At 36.2% G+C, this 17,220-nt stretch overlaps 1 long non-coding RNA gene and 1 pseudogene across 1 annotated transcript; both read left to right on the top strand.

The window, feature by feature from the left end:
* LOC136822359 (uncharacterized) lies at positions 1 to 7,134 on the top strand. Its single transcript, XR_010848891.1, has 3 exons — positions 1 to 198; positions 6,513 to 6,776; positions 7,101 to 7,134. It is a non-coding gene; the product is annotated as an uncharacterized lncRNA (long non-coding RNA).
* Positions 7,135 to 7,426: 292 nt separating this feature from the next.
* On the top strand, positions 7,427 to 10,971 carry LOC136822278 (uncharacterized; annotated as a pseudogene).
* Positions 10,972 to 17,220: the final 6,249 nt, after the last annotated feature.

The following is a 17,220-nucleotide window of genomic DNA, read 5'->3' as shown; positions in this document are numbered from 1 at the left end:
GATGGCGTTAAGAAGGGCGTTTACATCTTTCCGGTTATTGTTGAAAGTTCCGGGATAAAATTTTATGATAACGTTCCGGGTATGTCGTCATATACAAAAACAAACGCGAAACAATCGATTGAAAATGGCGCACTCACATGGCAGCAATTTTTAGAAGATTTTTTCATCATTAACCAAGAAAATCTTTGATAGATTAAGGTAAATGAATTACTTTTGTTGGTGTGGAGTCCCAATGATAAAGCTTTACTTGGATGAAATTTTGAGGAATAGTAAGACAAAGTTCCATCAAGCGAATGTGTATGATGTCCCAGAAACAGTCAGAGAACAGTTTGACATTTGTTGGTCTTTTTTTAGTTTGGATAGAATAAAAACCTGACTGATCAACACAGCCAAACCATCTGTCTTGCATTACTTTTTCTATCCCAATAGACCTTTTTTCAACGAGGCAGCCATGTTGAATAATTATGTACTCCAGCATAAAAACAATGATACAGCCATGCATAATTTCTGTATCATGCATATTTTAAAAATTTTGCATGGCTGTATCATTGTTTTTATGCTGGAGTACATAATTATTCAATATGGCTGCCTCTTTAAAAAGAGGTCTATAACTTTTGCTTTTCTCTTATTTAGCTGTTTTAAAATTAATGAACTTCTTTAACTTTATTATATTACTTCTTTACTATACTATACGCACTGCCTGCATACCGTGAAGTTGGGTAACTTACATCAAATGCACTCGTGTTTCAAACAGTTACATCAAAATGCCTCGAAAATGTCAATATGAAAATTGCGTAAGGGGAGCCGTCCATATTCATTTGACAACGCAAAACGTCAAATTGACGTTATGAGGGGGTGGGGGGGTTTTCAAAAGTTAGGTTTGACGTTATAAGAAATCAAAGGTATACCTTTTTGTGAAAATCACAGATATTTGTAACCACCAACCACACTTTACTTTTATAAGCTTTCGAAAACATATTCGTGTATAAAGTACATGAAAATTTGCTGCTCGCATAATCCCATTGGTTCGCGCTATGATATCATTACATCATATTTTTATTGTTTGCGCGATTGAGCGAACCACATCGCACAAGTGGGCAAAGAAGGCGGTACGCCTAAAGCACGGCACGGACCTAGCGCCAAGTGGAGCTTTTAATTTCTTTTTAAATAAAGGTCATTAGTTAAAAGAATACATACACGCACGGGCACAACCAAGTACGGACTTTGCGACGAAACGGGAAAACTTTGATGAAAAATGGCTACAACTTTTGGTATACATGAGTACATCGCTTGACGTTATCTGTGGGGGGTGGGGGGTTCAGAGGATAACGTCAATTTGACGTTTTGCGTTGTCAATTGAATATGGATGGGTCCCCTAATCAGAGAACGTATGTCTCGCTCATTATAAAAAGGCCGAGACAAACTTTCAATAATTGGATTGTAACACATCGAGTCAAGTCTCTTTTGTTAAGTCACCAGGGGGTAAATAAAACAGACCTTGATACATTTATCATTCGTTTCAACTTGACGATTCGTTTAAAACTCAGCCTCCTAAATATTTGGGGTAGGTAAAATATGTACAAAGAAATTCATACTTTTCCAACCTGGCCAATCTTTAAAAAAGAAGCGAACAATAAAATGTAATTACGCGTAGTCTACTCTGACGTTATTGTAAAATTTATGTAATGGGAGTTTGACATAGTAATATAATGTTGTTTGGGGAATTATGAAGTTCTCTGGAATTCCGATTGCATTTATTCAGGTTGATTTTTTATGACTTCTAATGGTACTTTTTCTAACGAGTTTGATTACTCTGTTCTCACACTTATGTCTTTTTTTTTCGCGTCCTTTTTCGTGATTACTTTTATTTATATTTTTAAAGACAGGTACGAAGGCATATTGATGTAACTGTCAAAAGGCAAAACAATGGAAATGCGTCAATCCGTTCAGCTGACCAAAATGACACAAAAATGACGAAATGGCCTGTTAAGACTTTTTAATATCTTTTTGATTGGTATAAGGCCCAGTTTTTAGATGCTTAATATTTGTTTTTAAGTACGGGTTACACTGGGGCATTTTCTGTGCTCGAAGTGGATGTTGTTTATAGGAGAATCAAAGCAGTCAGTTAAAAAAGAACCACAGAGATAGTACCGTAACTTGGTCTAATGTCGACATCCCTCCTCTAAAGGACCCACGGCATGGCCCGGAAGTATTATTGAATCGGCCCGAACATTTTGTTCGGGCCATGTATTTACCTTTCCTGGTTTATCATCATCCATTGTTAGATATTTTCATTAGACAAATTCAAAGTTCCAAATACCAGTTTGATTCACAAAGTTGTATAACAGTACAAAAAATGATCCAGAAAAATTCTGCTTCGAATAGGAGAAGACCATGAGAAAAGGGAACAGGATAAAGAATAAAAAGAAGACCATATTATGTAAGATTCAAATCATTCTTTTTAATAATTTTCCTAACTTAATTGGAAAATAGATGATTAACTTTTATATTTGAACAATATATATTTGAATAAAGATGAAGATTTTTAAATTTCATAGTGTCCTAGTAGGTTGGCCCCCCCCTAGAAAATGGAAAAAAATCCCTCTCCCCCCCTTTTAAATCCCCCCCCCTGAGATTTGAAAAAAAATTCCCCCCCCCCCCCCCCCTAGAAATTTTTTTTTTCAATTTGCTCTTGATGCTTCTATTCACGTTATCTCTGTTATATATACAATGAAAAATTGAAAAAAAGTTTCCACAGAGTGAAATGAAAAGTTAAAAATGAACTGATAGTGAAAGATAACTTCTAATCAATTTATTTACAAAGCGATAGGCCACACCAGAAAGATTTCCACATAGTAGAGGGCATTTTGTAAAATCGCTCGACTGTTTTGTTAGAAGCACTTGTTATACATTTTTGGAAGGCTAAGGGGTAGGGGAATCGAAATTACTATGTTTCTAATTTTTTTTCGGACACTTTGGTGTGATTTTCTGACAAATACGACGGTCTCAGGCAAAAATCATGGGAGGGTTAAAAATTAATGAAAATTTTAGCTCGAGAAAACAGAGACCTGTTGTAAATTTTTGGAAAGCTCTCAAAAAATTAAGATTAGAGATATATTGCAAGTATAGGTGATTTCTGTACCTAACTCGAGATATTAACCCTTGAAAACCGTGTTTTTCAGCCAGAAACAGCTATTTTGTCCAGTTTTTGCGCTTTTTGAAGCTCAATATCTCTTGCAATATATCTCTAATCTTAATTTTTTGAGAGCTTTCCAAAAATATACAACAGGTCTCTGTTTTCTCGAGCTAAAATTTTCATTAATTTTTAACCCTATTCCAAAAAATCGAACAAAATTCCCCCTACTAACAGTAGAAAAAATAATGTCCCCAGATTTTTTCTCCCCCCCCCTAGTCTTTTTGGGGCCATTTTTTCTCCCCCCCCTTTTGATTACCCCCCCTAGATTTTTGAAAACCATTTTGCCCCACCTTTTCCTATTTTCCAGTATTTTCTGAAAAAAAAATTCTCCCCCCACCCTTTTAAAAGGGGGGGGGGAGGACACTATGATTTGTTTGCTAAAATAAGGAATTTAAAATATAAATATTGGGTCCTGAAATTACACGCGCGATCGTAGCAAGTTTTCGAAAATCTGGCCTGAACATGGTCCGAAACTACGAGGGCCATTTTTAAAAAGTATTAATCAAGAGGCCTGAACATGTTCGGGCCATGCCGTGGGTCGTTCCTCTAATTCCGACACCCTTTTTATCAGCTGAAATTGATAGAAAGGTTGAAACTGTTTTTCTTTGCTTAGTGGTCGGAGAGGAATAATCCTTTTTCAATCAGTGATTCAAGCTTTTATACTATTCCTGTCTCTAAAAAAAAGAAGGGTGTCGGAATTAGACGAGGGATGTCGATATTAGACCAACTTACGGTAGTTATCATGTGAAAAGAGGTAATTTTTTTTTGATTTTTCCAACTGAAAGTGAAACACCTTTTCTAAAGAATCGTCGGTCAGAGGACACAAACCAAACTATCAATTGGGCCTGGCCTAAAGCAATCAATCTCAAATAAGAATTATCTTGACAAGGAACAAGAGCAACCAACAGCTAGAAATTAAAAATTATCTGTCATGAAAGGCAAATTTCTCTGTTCTTTTCTTGCCAGACTCCTGGAAAAACAGCATCTACTCTTCGTTTAAACTTGTCCCTAGACTCTCTAGACAGGGGACGTCTGTGGCCTGCTGGAAAAGTAAATAAAATTTTATCTAATTTGCTGCTCCTGGATTTTCGGAACAGGTATTTCTGACTCTTTTCTAGATTTTTTGAAGTGCTTGAAAAATAGCTGGCTCCCTGGATTTTACTTCCAAATTTCCTTTCCTGGAAAAAAAAAGAACAGATATTTTGAAAAATTCCGCCGCTGGCTGCTCCTGAAGGTCCAATTTCAGCCATTTTTAGCCAAATCCTTTTGTTCTTGCTGGGGCTTGGTGGAAACTTACATCCTGTCCATGTGTAAACATTCCCGTATGTTTCTGATATGTACTTGACTACTGGTTGTCAAACCAGGATAAGATGGGGTACTGCAATAAAAAGTTATGCAAGAAAAACCATATTTTCCACGTCAAAAGGTGACTTTCATTGCCAATAAGTTTTGATATAGAATTGTTCCCCTAATTTCCCCTTTTCAGCACTATCAACTGCACTAACTTAGGACTATCTGACAAAACATGGGACAGCAATTCGGCCACCATTTCACCCAACCTCCAAAGTCATTTTATTTGAGCAAATAAACAGCGTATTAAAAAATACACAATTTCACTTCCGCACTGAGCATGCTATTAAATCGAAATATGAAAAAAATATGTAGTGGAGCAAATGCGACTGTCTGGAACGAAGAAGACCAAATTAGTGGCAAAACAATGAAGCGTTTGACATCACTCACGCGGCAAGTTACACACTTGTTATTTGTTTATCCCATTTGGGGATAGGAGGGTAGGCGATGGCCGTTCTCTAATTCTCCAATCGGCGTCCGGTCATTTTAAATGAAAGCAAAAAAAGTTAAAAAGGGCGCGCTATCAGTGAAAGTTATCGTGACATGTTATGACAGAAAGTATGATTTGATTGATAAACTTGGTGGAGTTACCAAAACAAATTTGTTGTCAAAGAGATTTAAAGAGATTCTTCCTAAAGAGGTTTACTTTACATTACTTTAAAAAAAAAGGCTATTAAATCTTCTTTTATCAATATATTAACAATCAAAGTCTCATCGTCCTTTTTGTGGCAAGTTTCCAAGAAAGGTTGTCAACAATCAAGGAGATGTTGAGTGGCCCCTAAGATTGCCTGATCTCACAGTATGTGTTTCCTTTTTGTGGGGTTACATGAAACAAGAAACCTGGAAGCAACTCAGAATTTTTCAATCCCAGACCCTTAAAATCAATTGAAAGCTTTAATCAGAAATGTTGCAGCTTTTTTTCTTGTCATACAATAAATTTAATACCCTCATTTTTTGCCTTTTTCGACCTTTTTGAAAAGTAATGTTTAAGCATTTTAGACTAACTTTTGATCTAGGTGAGTTGACCAAATTTGACAAACGTCCCCTCAAAATTTAAGTTTATCCTTCATCTTTCCAATGCAAAAAGACTGATTCTTTTACAGTTTATAGAACTCACATCAAAGAGAGGAACTTTTTTCTGGGACAACCGGTAGTATATGCCCTTTTCTACATTATCCCATGGAAAATAGAAAAAGCTTTTGTCTGTTTACCACTTCTGAAAATAGAAAATAGGAAAACAACCAGTGTCCTTCCCCTTGCATTCAATGGTTATGAGGTTTTGAGGCCAAAGGTTGGTATGGGGAAGAAAACTTTTAGAAGTGAGGGTGGAGAGCAACCAAAGAAGGGGAATAGAGGATATGTTCAATATGGAGGACACTTCTTAAATATCAGCTCAGAATTGAAAAGCTGAATTACTGAAACTATATGAGAAGTCATCAATATTCATCATTATTTTATTTTGTTTGACCAGCAATAAGTAAGTAAGAAGTATGTAGTTTTTCAACAAATTAGCTGATGATTCGTAAAAGATGAAACTGACAGTAGACTAAATTGATTCTTGTTTACTTTTTCTTAAAATCGTATGATTTCGCCCTGGTTGTGTTACATGCAACCATTGCACTCTTGGTGAATTGATTTATTTATGCACACTTGTTAAACCAGCAATATCAAGAAATATAGAGTTTTAAATCCTTCAAATCCTTTCCATTAACCTGTTAATTTCATAATTCCCTAGGAAAATGATAGGCACCTTGAAATTTTTTAATTCTGATTTTTTTCCTTTTGGGGGGGGGGGAGCAAGATTTTTTCAGAGCTAGGTTGGAAAAGCAGCCTGGGTGATAGAAAATTTTGATCTCAGGTATAGGGGGTGACAAGACCTTCAATCTCTCTGTGATTAAAGGTTCTTACGCTCCAAACTATAAGCTTGTTTAATATAAATATGCAATGTCTTTTTTCATTCAAACAGAGTGAATATCGACACCAAATTGAACTGATATTTGTTATGGTGATTTTGCTGATATCAAAATGTTGTCATTACGTAATTTACATCAACCCTATGATAAGAAGACAATCAAAAAGAAAGAATTGACAGTTAATCAAATTGCTCAAACTTACACCTTGGATGGTTTGAAATGCAGTGGGACATCAAATGGCTTTCTAGACCATATGGAATTTCAAGAGAAAATGTTTCTGAAAAGATTTGGGAATGGGCATAATACCCTAAAATCTTGTAAGTAAATCAGATTCAATATTTTTAAAAGTACAAATCTTAAGTTCTAAAACATACATTCATAAATTACAAGGGGTGTCTTTCTGTAAACACTTTTTTTATTGTTCACCTTGATTTAAGTTTATTAAGACCAATCAGAATCAAGATTGATTACCATACCCAAATCAAAAATAACCCTAATTGCAATGTTATTATTTGAATTTATAAGAAGCATCAAAGACTTCCTTCCTTTTAAAGTTTAGAATGAGTTATAAACTATATAGGTGCATTTTGCCTTTATCAAGACTGAATATAATTACAATCTTTAATTTTTGATTTTTATAGGTTTATCAGAAGCAGCTAATTTGATGTCATATTCCAGTGATCAAAGTTCTTCCGTCTCAGACGGATTTCCGTCTCACAGAAATTTTGTCAAAGTTTTCCGTCTCAGTTAGAAATGGTTATTTAGCAAGAAATAGTGATTTTACTCCCTGATAATTCCTTCAGAAAGAAATCTCGTATTAAAACTGTTTATGGCTGATATACATTTGTTTTCTAGTATTTATGGTAAGTTGGTAATTTGATAAAGATCTGTAAAGATCGAAATATCGTTTAAAAAAATATGTATCTTTTGTTTTGAAATTTCCTGATTCACACAACCTTGGCTTTTTATGTTTGATTTATGGTAAGTTGGTAAGCAAAAGTTATTTTGATCCACGAAATATTATAACAGTCATTTCTATTATTTTTTAGAGTTAAATTACGAAAAAGTGATGAATATAAATTATATTAAATATCTACTAACGGAAGTTTGAAGAATGGATTCAGAAAGTACATAGTGTTAGACAACGTGACATACAAAGTTTTAGAGCGTAAAGGAGAGCAATGCGACTTGGAAGGTACAGTAAAAAACAAATGGCGTTGGTGCTGGTTAGAGGAGAGAGACTTGGGACCGCACAAAGACTTTTTGTCAGATTACATCGTCAAGATAAATAAACCAGGCTATGCATATTGTACATATTGCAAAACGCCAATATCATACGGTTCTGCGGGTAAAAATAACCTTCGAAAACACGCACAGACTAAGGAAAAACATAAGAAGGAGAGAGAAGTTAGAGTTAGTAATACATCCCTTCCAGTATCATATTACGAGCCTGTAACGAACACTGATCAACAACCCACATGCCAATTGCCTTACGGAGCAGCCGATAATGTTCATGACAAAGAACTTTGCGACTCTGGAAAGGTTGTTGTGAAGAAACCCCTTGTAAGTCTTCTCGACCGGAAATGTAATATAGAAGCGTATATAGTATCGTTTATTTGTGAACACAATTTACCACTCTCGGTTGCTCCTCACTTAACACAATTATGCAAAGACTTGAGTGTAGATTCAAAAGCTCTGAATGCAGTAAATATCAGTGCGACTTCAGCAACTTACAAGATTGTGGATGGTCTTGGTGTTCATAAAAGAAGACAAATAATCAGTAATCTACGAAAATCACCTTTTTCCATTAACATTGATGAATGCACCGCATCAAGTGGTATGAAAGTCTTTACAATTCTTGTCTCATATTTTGATGAATCGATTGGTGAATGTGTTGTAGAACATTATTGCTCTTTCGAATGTATCAAAACCAATGCTGTAGAGTTGTTCGAAGGAATCTGTGATGTATTTGCCAAAGACCAAATTCCATTTGATAATCTGATTTCCGACCTCAGTGATTCAGCAGCTTACATGCGTGGTGTAAAAAGTGGAATCGAGAAAAGGTATGTCTTATGAAGGTGCATGTCTTATGAAGGTGTATGGTTTCGTCTTGTCTTAGTTTATTGATAATTTTCCTCTCGGTTGTTTGAAGAAAAAGTTAATCACGTCATTTTCGAGTAATTTATCTTATATGGCTAATCATTCAACTCTATTCAATACAGTATTTGTTTTAGACTATGCTTCATGTTTCATCTTTTAGGCTCCGTGATAAGGCCCTGCATTTGCTTGATATTGACGGAGATTTATGCCACAAAGTTCACAATGCTGTTAAAGTGTTTTGCAAACCCTTCAAACAACACATTGAAAGTTTATGGCGTGATATTCACAATGACGTCAAGTTCAGTGCGGATATTAAGCAAGCTCTCCAACATATTTGTCTTATCATTGGTTCTGAATACCACAAGCCTAGCGAACCAGTTGCACATCGGTGGTTATCATCATATAATTCAACAACCCAAAATTATCCTATGTTTAGTGCACTCTGGTTGTTGTATTTCAGTTGGATGACCAAAGAAGATCGCCTTCTTTACAAAGATGAGAAAGAACTACTCACAGTTGATGCCAGCAAGGAAGGCAAACAAAATATCATTGAAATTCAAAGCACAATGCGAAAGAAAGGTCTAACTAAAAAAGGCAAGGAACGAAAACAACGCATCTTTGGAAAATTGATACATAGATGTGACATGACTAAGCTTGTGGCTGAATTCTATCAAGCAGTGCTTCCTTTGTTCAAATCTTTTGTCCTGATCTTTCAACAGAAGTCACCACAAGTGCATAGACTTCATAGCAGTATTTCCTCTGTCACTCGCGAATTCTTTGCATGTTTCATTGAGCACAGCACTATCAAAGGTATATCTATTCTTTTCCAAAATGGTTGATATCCTTAAAATGCATATCTCTAACTTCTTTTGACCGGTTATCTAAATGATTTGATTTCACCAGTAAGATATTTTGGCAAATCAGTCTGTTTAAAGCTACTTTTAAGGGTTAGAAATTAAAGAATTGTGTTTAGGATTTGATTTCATGACATTCCCTAAAGAAAATGAATCGAATTCTTTTTAAAGGTCTCACCGGGTCAAAGCTTCAGAAAGTTGACGTGAAGGGAAATTTACGAAAAAGCAAGCACATCTATACAGGCACAATGACGAGAACGCTCGGTAAGAAATTAAAAGAAGAAAAAAAGATTGAGACTCTCAACGAATTCAAAGCATGTGTTAAGGAAGCCTACGTTGAAACAGCAATGTACATACAGAAGAACTTTCCATTATCTAATCGTGTTTTACAATGCTTGGCTGGGCTTGATCCTAACCACATCGTATCTGGAAAGTCTTACATTCACCTTAAAACCCTTTCCGACTTCTTTCCCACAATCCTTGGCAGCGAAGAAGATCGAGAATTGTATCTAAATGAAGTTTCCCGCATTCAATTGGACGATGGTCTTCCATCAACTACCAACGAAGCAGGAAAAGATATTCGTCTTGATCATTGGTGGAACAAGGTTTTTTTAACCAAGAAATACCCTGTTTTATCGAAAGTAGTGAAAGCTTGTCTGTCAATTTTTACCGGCCCTCAAGTGGAGTCATCTTTCAGCAAAATGAATGACATCATCGACCGCAAATCAAACCACATGAATGTGGAAACTTACGATGGTATCATGACCGTAAAATACAGCTTACAGTCGAAATCTTCCTCTGAAATTTACCATCGCAAAGACCCTTGTATGATCCCATCAACTCAAACGCCGTTTATTTTGTTCGCACTGCAAACGCAAGATATAAAACTCGAATCGCCAAAAAACGTAAAGAGAAGAGTGATTCCAATAAAGCTTTAGGGGCAAAGGTAAAATTAAATTTCAACAAGCGGCAACTGACAGTGACTTTATCTACAGTACAGCATGACAGTATGACTAACTGATTACCGACTGACATTTTACTGAATCGATGAATATGTTGAATAAGGAGATGACTACAATTAATAATTGTTAAGAATGACGTGATCAAAACTTTCAATTTTTCTCTGTACTGTTTTGCTTATTTTGAATGAGTTATTGTTTCATATTAGAAAATTCCAGTTGAAAGGAAGAAGCAAAGCGTGCACAAAGTTGTTGAAACCATTCGGGAAGAAATTTGTGAAAAGGTTAAGAAATCCATGAGATCGAAAACAAAGAAAAGTTCCACTGTAACAGCAGAATCTGTTTCAAATCCGAAAGAAACCGAGTCAGAAGTTTGCCAGCGAAAACGAAAGAAAAGCTCCACTGTAACAGCAGAATCTGTTTCAAATCCGAAAGAAACCGAGTCAGAAGTTTGCCAGCGAAAACGAAAGAAAAGTTCCACTGTAACAGCAGAATCTGTTTCAAATTCGAAAGAAACCGAGTCAGAAGTTTGCCAGCGAAAACGAAAGAAAAGTTCCACTGTAACAGCAGAATCTGTTTCAAATTCGAAAGAAACCGAGTCAGAATTTGCCAGCGAAAACGAAAGAAAAGTTCCACTGTAAACAGCAGAATCTGTTTCAAATCCGAAAGAAACCGAGCTAGAAGTTTGCCAAACAAAAACAAAGATTTAACCCTGGAAACAAATCTTCCCTCAAAAGCAGCAAAAACAAACTTTAGTCTCTAGCTAGTCAAGTCCTTTAAATCCAATGCTTGTTCTTTATCCGCAACGAGGATCGTATTTTGTTTTGTTCACTCCATTTAAAATGTCTACGACAGGGCTGATTAGTTTCATAGTTTTTTTGTTTACTTAAATGCTAAACCGAAAAGTCTATCGCAAGTTGACAGTTTGAAATTATATGGATGACGTTGCAGCCTCGTTTTATCTTAACATTTCTATCAAATTGAGCGCATCTTCAAGTTTTGTATATACGCAATATGACGTTCATATCTACTTTTATATTTTGTTTTCTATTCATTTTACAGCGATTTAAGACATATTTTCGCGGTATGAAATTTGTATAGGAGATGACGTTGCAGCTCGTTTTATTTAAATTTCTATCAAAGTTTTACCAATTTATATGCTACCTTGTATATACATAGTATACGTCATGTTCAGCCTATTTTCGCTGTATACTAGGCATTTTAAGAACATTCTGAGTTGTTTTAATTAACGAATTTTAGTGCCCATTTTAGCCAATCTAGGGGGTAAAAGGATCTGAAAAATGTCTGGCCCTCGGCCCCCACCATGGGGGGGCCTGCGGGTGTCACTATATAACAAAAAATTCTCTGTTAGGAAATTTTCCGTCTCACAGAAAAAAACTGCTTTGACCGATATTTAACTTAAAAGCGTTACCACCTTCGCCTTGCCACCAGTCTAACCACCTCCCAGCCAAACACCTGCAACCAGGAAATCAAACAGAGAATGATTTGTCTTTCACCATATCTATGCCAGCCTTGAACAAACTTTCCAGGTATTTTACACTGAGAAACTTATTTTTCATATATGGGATTAACTTATTATTGGAAAGGACGGAAACCAAATAGTTTGAGAATAGAACTACTTGAACTTAAACAAGGATATTCAATTTTTATATTTTACTGGATTTTCTTTTTAAAATTGTGAGTTTTGCAAGTAGTTTCAGCAAGTCCAAAGGTAACAACATAATTTATGAAAAAGTTGGAATGAAAAACTTGTATTTTGTACCTTTTGGTTAGCTTTAGTTACTTTTCTTCAACTGCATATAAAAGATATTGCTTTAAAAATTAGAGCCTCTAGAAGGTGGTCGGCTAATGTGAAGAACAGGGTTTTTGACTCTAAAGAGCAACCTTCTAGAGTATATAATTTTTGATTCTGTTGCAAAGTTAAAGTGAATGCACTTTAAAAGAAATTATTATACACTACATTACTAAACACCATGAGGATTACCCCTAGAGAAACTACCTCGAATTTTTTTGGACCTACCTGGAGGTCCTATAAATTAACCTTTGTCCGTCCGTCCGTTCGTTCGTTCGTCCGTCCGTCCGTCTGTTACCAGCTTTTCTCGAGATTGGCTCATTAGTTTTTTCTCATTTTTGGCACAATGATGCAAAATGGTAATGCCAAAAATGTGACGGAGCCCGATTTTTGAAAAAAAATCATTTCCGGCCGAAAATGCCGGAAATATGCCGGAAAAACCGTTTTTTGGCATTTTCTCGAGATTTCATCATTAGTTTTTTCAGATTTTTTGCACAAAGATGCGTATTAGCATAGCAATGCCCAAAACATGGCAGAGTCCGATTTTTGAGAAAAATTCTTTTCCGGCCGAAAATGCCGGAAATATGCCGGAAATCGCCGTTTTTGCAGATTTTCATCAGACTTTTTCCTAATATTTCGTCGTTTTTCACACAAAAACATTATTAATAGCAATGTCCACGATCAAGCATGGTTCAATTGTCGATAAAACTGATTTTTGAAGCTGGATGGATGGAACGTTCTAAAAAATCGCCGGAACAGCGCCGATTTCGCCGGAAAAACGGTATTTCTTGAATTTCTCGAGCTGTACTTTATACTTTTTTGTGAAATTTTGCACACTGATGTAAAATGACAATACCTAAAAAGTGACGGTGCCCGATTTTCGAAAAACATTTTTTTCCGGCCGAAAATGCCGGAAATATGCCGGAAAAACTGTTTTTTTAGCATTTTCTCGAGATTTTATCATTAGTTTTTTCAGATTTTTTGCTCAAAGATGCGTATTAATATTGCCCTAAACATGGCCGAGTCCGATTTTTGAGAAAAAATTTTTTCTGGCGGAAAATGCCTGAAATATGCCTGAAATCGCCGTTTTTCTGGATTTTCATTGGACTTTTTCCTTATAATTGGTTGTTTTTTCATTCAAAAACATTATTAATTGCAATGCCCACCATCAAGCATGTTTCAATTTTCAATAAAATTGATTTTTGAAGCCGGAACTATTTAAAAATCACCGGAACAACCTATTTTTGACGGAAAGACAGTATTTCTTGAATTTCTCGAGCTGTACTTTATATTTTTTTATGAAATTTTGCACACTGATGCAATATGACTATACCTAAAATGTGACGGAGCCCGATTTTCGAAAAACATTTTTTCCGGCCGAATATGCCGGAAATATGCCGGAAAAAACGGTTTTTTTACATTTTCTCGAATTTTCACCGTTATCAATGATGAATTTATTGCATTTTCGCTAAACGCTATATTTTCTGACTGATTTTTTTCTCCTCGCATTGCTATCTAACTTTTATCATCAGGTAGGTCCATTCAGCATCTAGCTTGTTTTCTCTGTATCTCCTCAAACTGTCTCAAATCTTATATGGATAGCCTCTCTATTTTGTAGTGATTTTGCACCATCAGTTCTGAAGCCAAAGAAAGAATTGAGGTGTTTCTTTTGCAACAAAGCATGGCGTTCACCAAAACTGTTGGAGTCACATCAAGAGATGTGTCAACGACGTGCCATGAAATTTAAGAAGAAAGCTGTCCTCAAAAAGGTATAATTTAAAATTGTCTTTTTCTCTATTAAATTTATCCTTTAAGGTCTCTAATAAGGGTAATATGTGCTAAATAAACATCCATCCCTATAGAGGGCTTTCATTGGTAGTCCACGTATATTTTGATTCATTGCTCTTAAAGGACTTCAACACACACAAAGGAGGGTTCAAAATTCTAAAAAAAATTCAAATCTAATGGGAAAATTTTCCACTTACACGAAGGATTACTGTTCAACGAGAAAATAAAATGTCTAACCTTACTTCCCCTTTTTGTTATAGGTGAGATCCATTATCGTCAAATCGCGCCTTGTCAAACCAAAGAAACCAAAACCGCCACCTAAAATCCTACCCTTCCAATGTCCAAAATGCAGTGATCGGTTTGTCAGTAATCAAACTCTTGAAATGCACATGAAATTTGACCATCGTCCACGACCAACCTGCTCTAACTGTCAAAAAGTGTTTGATTGTAAACGCAAGCTGTTAGAGCACGAACACAGTGAAGAAGATAAATTGTTTATCAAGCAATCTCTCGGTAAGCTACCTTCATCGTTTTGTTCATTTAGTGTTGTAGCCTTTTTATGCATCATGCTTTTTATGTTATACTTGAAATAAAGAATTTATTAAAGTAGACAATTTTTCATTATTCTAGTTTGATGAAAGTATAAAGCATACTCATCAATTCTACGCAGTTTTCCATGGCACTTGTTGAGTTCCTGTTGCGTTTTTAGTGCTCACTATAAAGCAAGCTTTATCATTCTCTATTTTCTGTGTATCCTTTTTTTTCCAGGTGTTGTTGACATCTTATGTCCCAACAAAGTGTTGACATGTGACAAATGTGAAAATTACTTCACGACTGCTGATCTTCTTCGAGAGCACAAACACATGGTCAAAAAACGAAACCCGCTACCTCTCCTCATCACTAACAAAAAAGAGGATGTACGAACTGAGAAAATCACCTTTAAGGTTTGCGTCAAGAATGTACCAGAAGTAGTCATCAACCGTGTCAAGCTACCACCCGGAGATAACAACTGTCCGCATTGCGGTAAAGTGTTTCAGAATGATGCACGGCTACACCAGCACGGGATGTTTTGTCATGCTATTCACGGCAGACGAAAGAAGCCAGTATCGAAATCACCGAAAACTGATACCGTTTGCAGTCAGTGTAATGTTGATTTCAAGACCAGCAAAAAGTTGATTAAACATACTTTATTCTTTCACCGTGTCAAGACCAAGTCCAGTAGTAGCAAAGATATTTCCTGTAAGACTTGTAAGAAAACATTCTTGAGTAAAAACCATTACCAAAAACATTTCAAACAGCATGGCTCACCAAACATCTGTCCACTCTGCACACGATTCAAACATTTTGAAACCGCTGAATTCCTACGTTGGCACGTTTCACTAGTACACCGTAAAAAGTATTGCTTTATTTGCCGCAAAACTTATCTTCCTCAATCAACACATAAGTGCAAACTACCACGTCTTCCAAAGAACCGAACAACCAAGAACATCATCAAGGAAGAACCTGCACTACAAGAAGACCCAACTCTCGAGCTTGTTACGATACCAGATGATGTAAAGCCAGTGTTAACCCCTTATAGAGATGGATCATTCCCTTGTACCGAATGTGAGGAGAAATTCACACGTGAAATCTACCTTCTAGAACATTTAGTATCACACACAGACTTAACACCTTACAAATGTGAATACTGTCAAAAAACATTTACAGATTTGACAATTTTCACGTCACATTTGAGAACGGCACATCGTCCACTTGATGAAAGTTCACCCTACAGTTTATGCTCTTTAAAATCACACCTGAAGAAAGAACTAAATATCGTCAATTGCCAGCTTTGTGCTCAACTTTTCATGGGAAATGAAGCTTTAGAAAAGCATTCCAAAGAGCAGCATCCTGATCTGATCACTAACGACCAGATATTATTTTCCTTTGACCGAAAAGGTAGAAAAGCAATATCGAACTATTTGGTGCACGTTGACTGTGAAATTAAATTGAATGGATTGAAAACTGAAGAAGAAAACATTGAAATTCGTAGCTCAGGACCTCCCCTCGAAAAACTTTTAACAATTATTGAGACTGTTGATCTCGTAGAACCTGTCGGGCACTCTACATCGCCACAGAAAGAATTAATCTCCGAGAACACCGACACTGAACAGGAGATTATCAGCGCTGAAGAGATCGCCCAATCGTTTCTACTACCTTTGAGTATTGAATCAGAACCAGTTGAAGAAATTGAAATTCCTCAAGATAAACCCAAAGGTGTATCAACTAGAAGTACAGAAGTAGTCACAGATGATAAAACAGGCATACTTGATAAATTGAAACATTTGAAGAAGACACGTTCGAAATCATTGAATTGTCTTTCCCTTAAAAACGAAGTTGTGAACATTGTAGACTCTGATGATGATGATGCGGATCAAGAGGGAGAAACTAAGCAGGATCAAACAACATCTGAAACTCTTCCAAAAGCAAGTCCTTCCGAAACGCAGGATCAAAAAACATCTGAAACTGTTCCAAAAGCAAGTCCTTCCGAAACGCAGGATCAAAAAACATCTGAAACTCTTCCAAAAGCAAGTCCTTCCGAAACGCAGGATCAAAAAACATCTGAAACTGTTCCAAAAGCAAGTCTTTCCGAAACGCAGGATCAAAAAACATCTGAAACTGTTCCAAAAGCAAGTCTTTCCGAAACGCAGGATCAAAAAACATCTGAAAAAAGCTGTTCCAAAAGCAAGTCCTTCGGAAACGCAGGATCAAAAAAACATCTGATGAAACTCTCCAAAAGCAAGTCCTTCCGAAAACGCAGGATCAAAAACATCTGAAAACTCTTCCAAAAGCAAGTCCTTCCGAAACGCAGGAGGATCAAAAAAAACATCTGAAACTGTTCCAAAAGCAAGTCTTTCCGAAACGCAGGATCAAAAAACATCTGAAACTGTTCCAAAAGCAAGTCCTTCGGAAACGCAGGATCAAGAAACATCTGAAACTGTTCCAAAAGCAAGTCCTTCCGAAAAGCAGGATTTGACCAACGACCAACCTCAACAGTGTCAAAGTCAGAAAGATCAAAGCACGCCTGATTCGATTTCAAAGACAATGAGCTCATCGTCCGAAACAGGGGATTTGTATGTCAACCAACCTCCGCAGCTTCAAAGTGAGAAGAATCGAAGTACGTCTGACCTAACTGCAGAAGCCAATAACTTACCCTTCGATATTAGGGAATCTTCTCACGACGAACCTCTTAAGCGGCAACGCGGAA

Source organism: Clytia hemisphaerica, unplaced genomic scaffold (assembly GCF_902728285.1).
Source record: "Clytia hemisphaerica strain Z4C2 unplaced genomic scaffold, Clytia hemisphaerica genome assembly, whole genome shotgun sequence".
In the NCBI taxonomy this organism is placed as follows: Eukaryota; Metazoa; Cnidaria; class Hydrozoa; order Leptothecata; family Clytiidae; genus Clytia; species Clytia hemisphaerica.
Note: the sequence above shows the minus strand (reverse complement) of the source record. Positions and strands in the feature narration are given on the sequence as shown.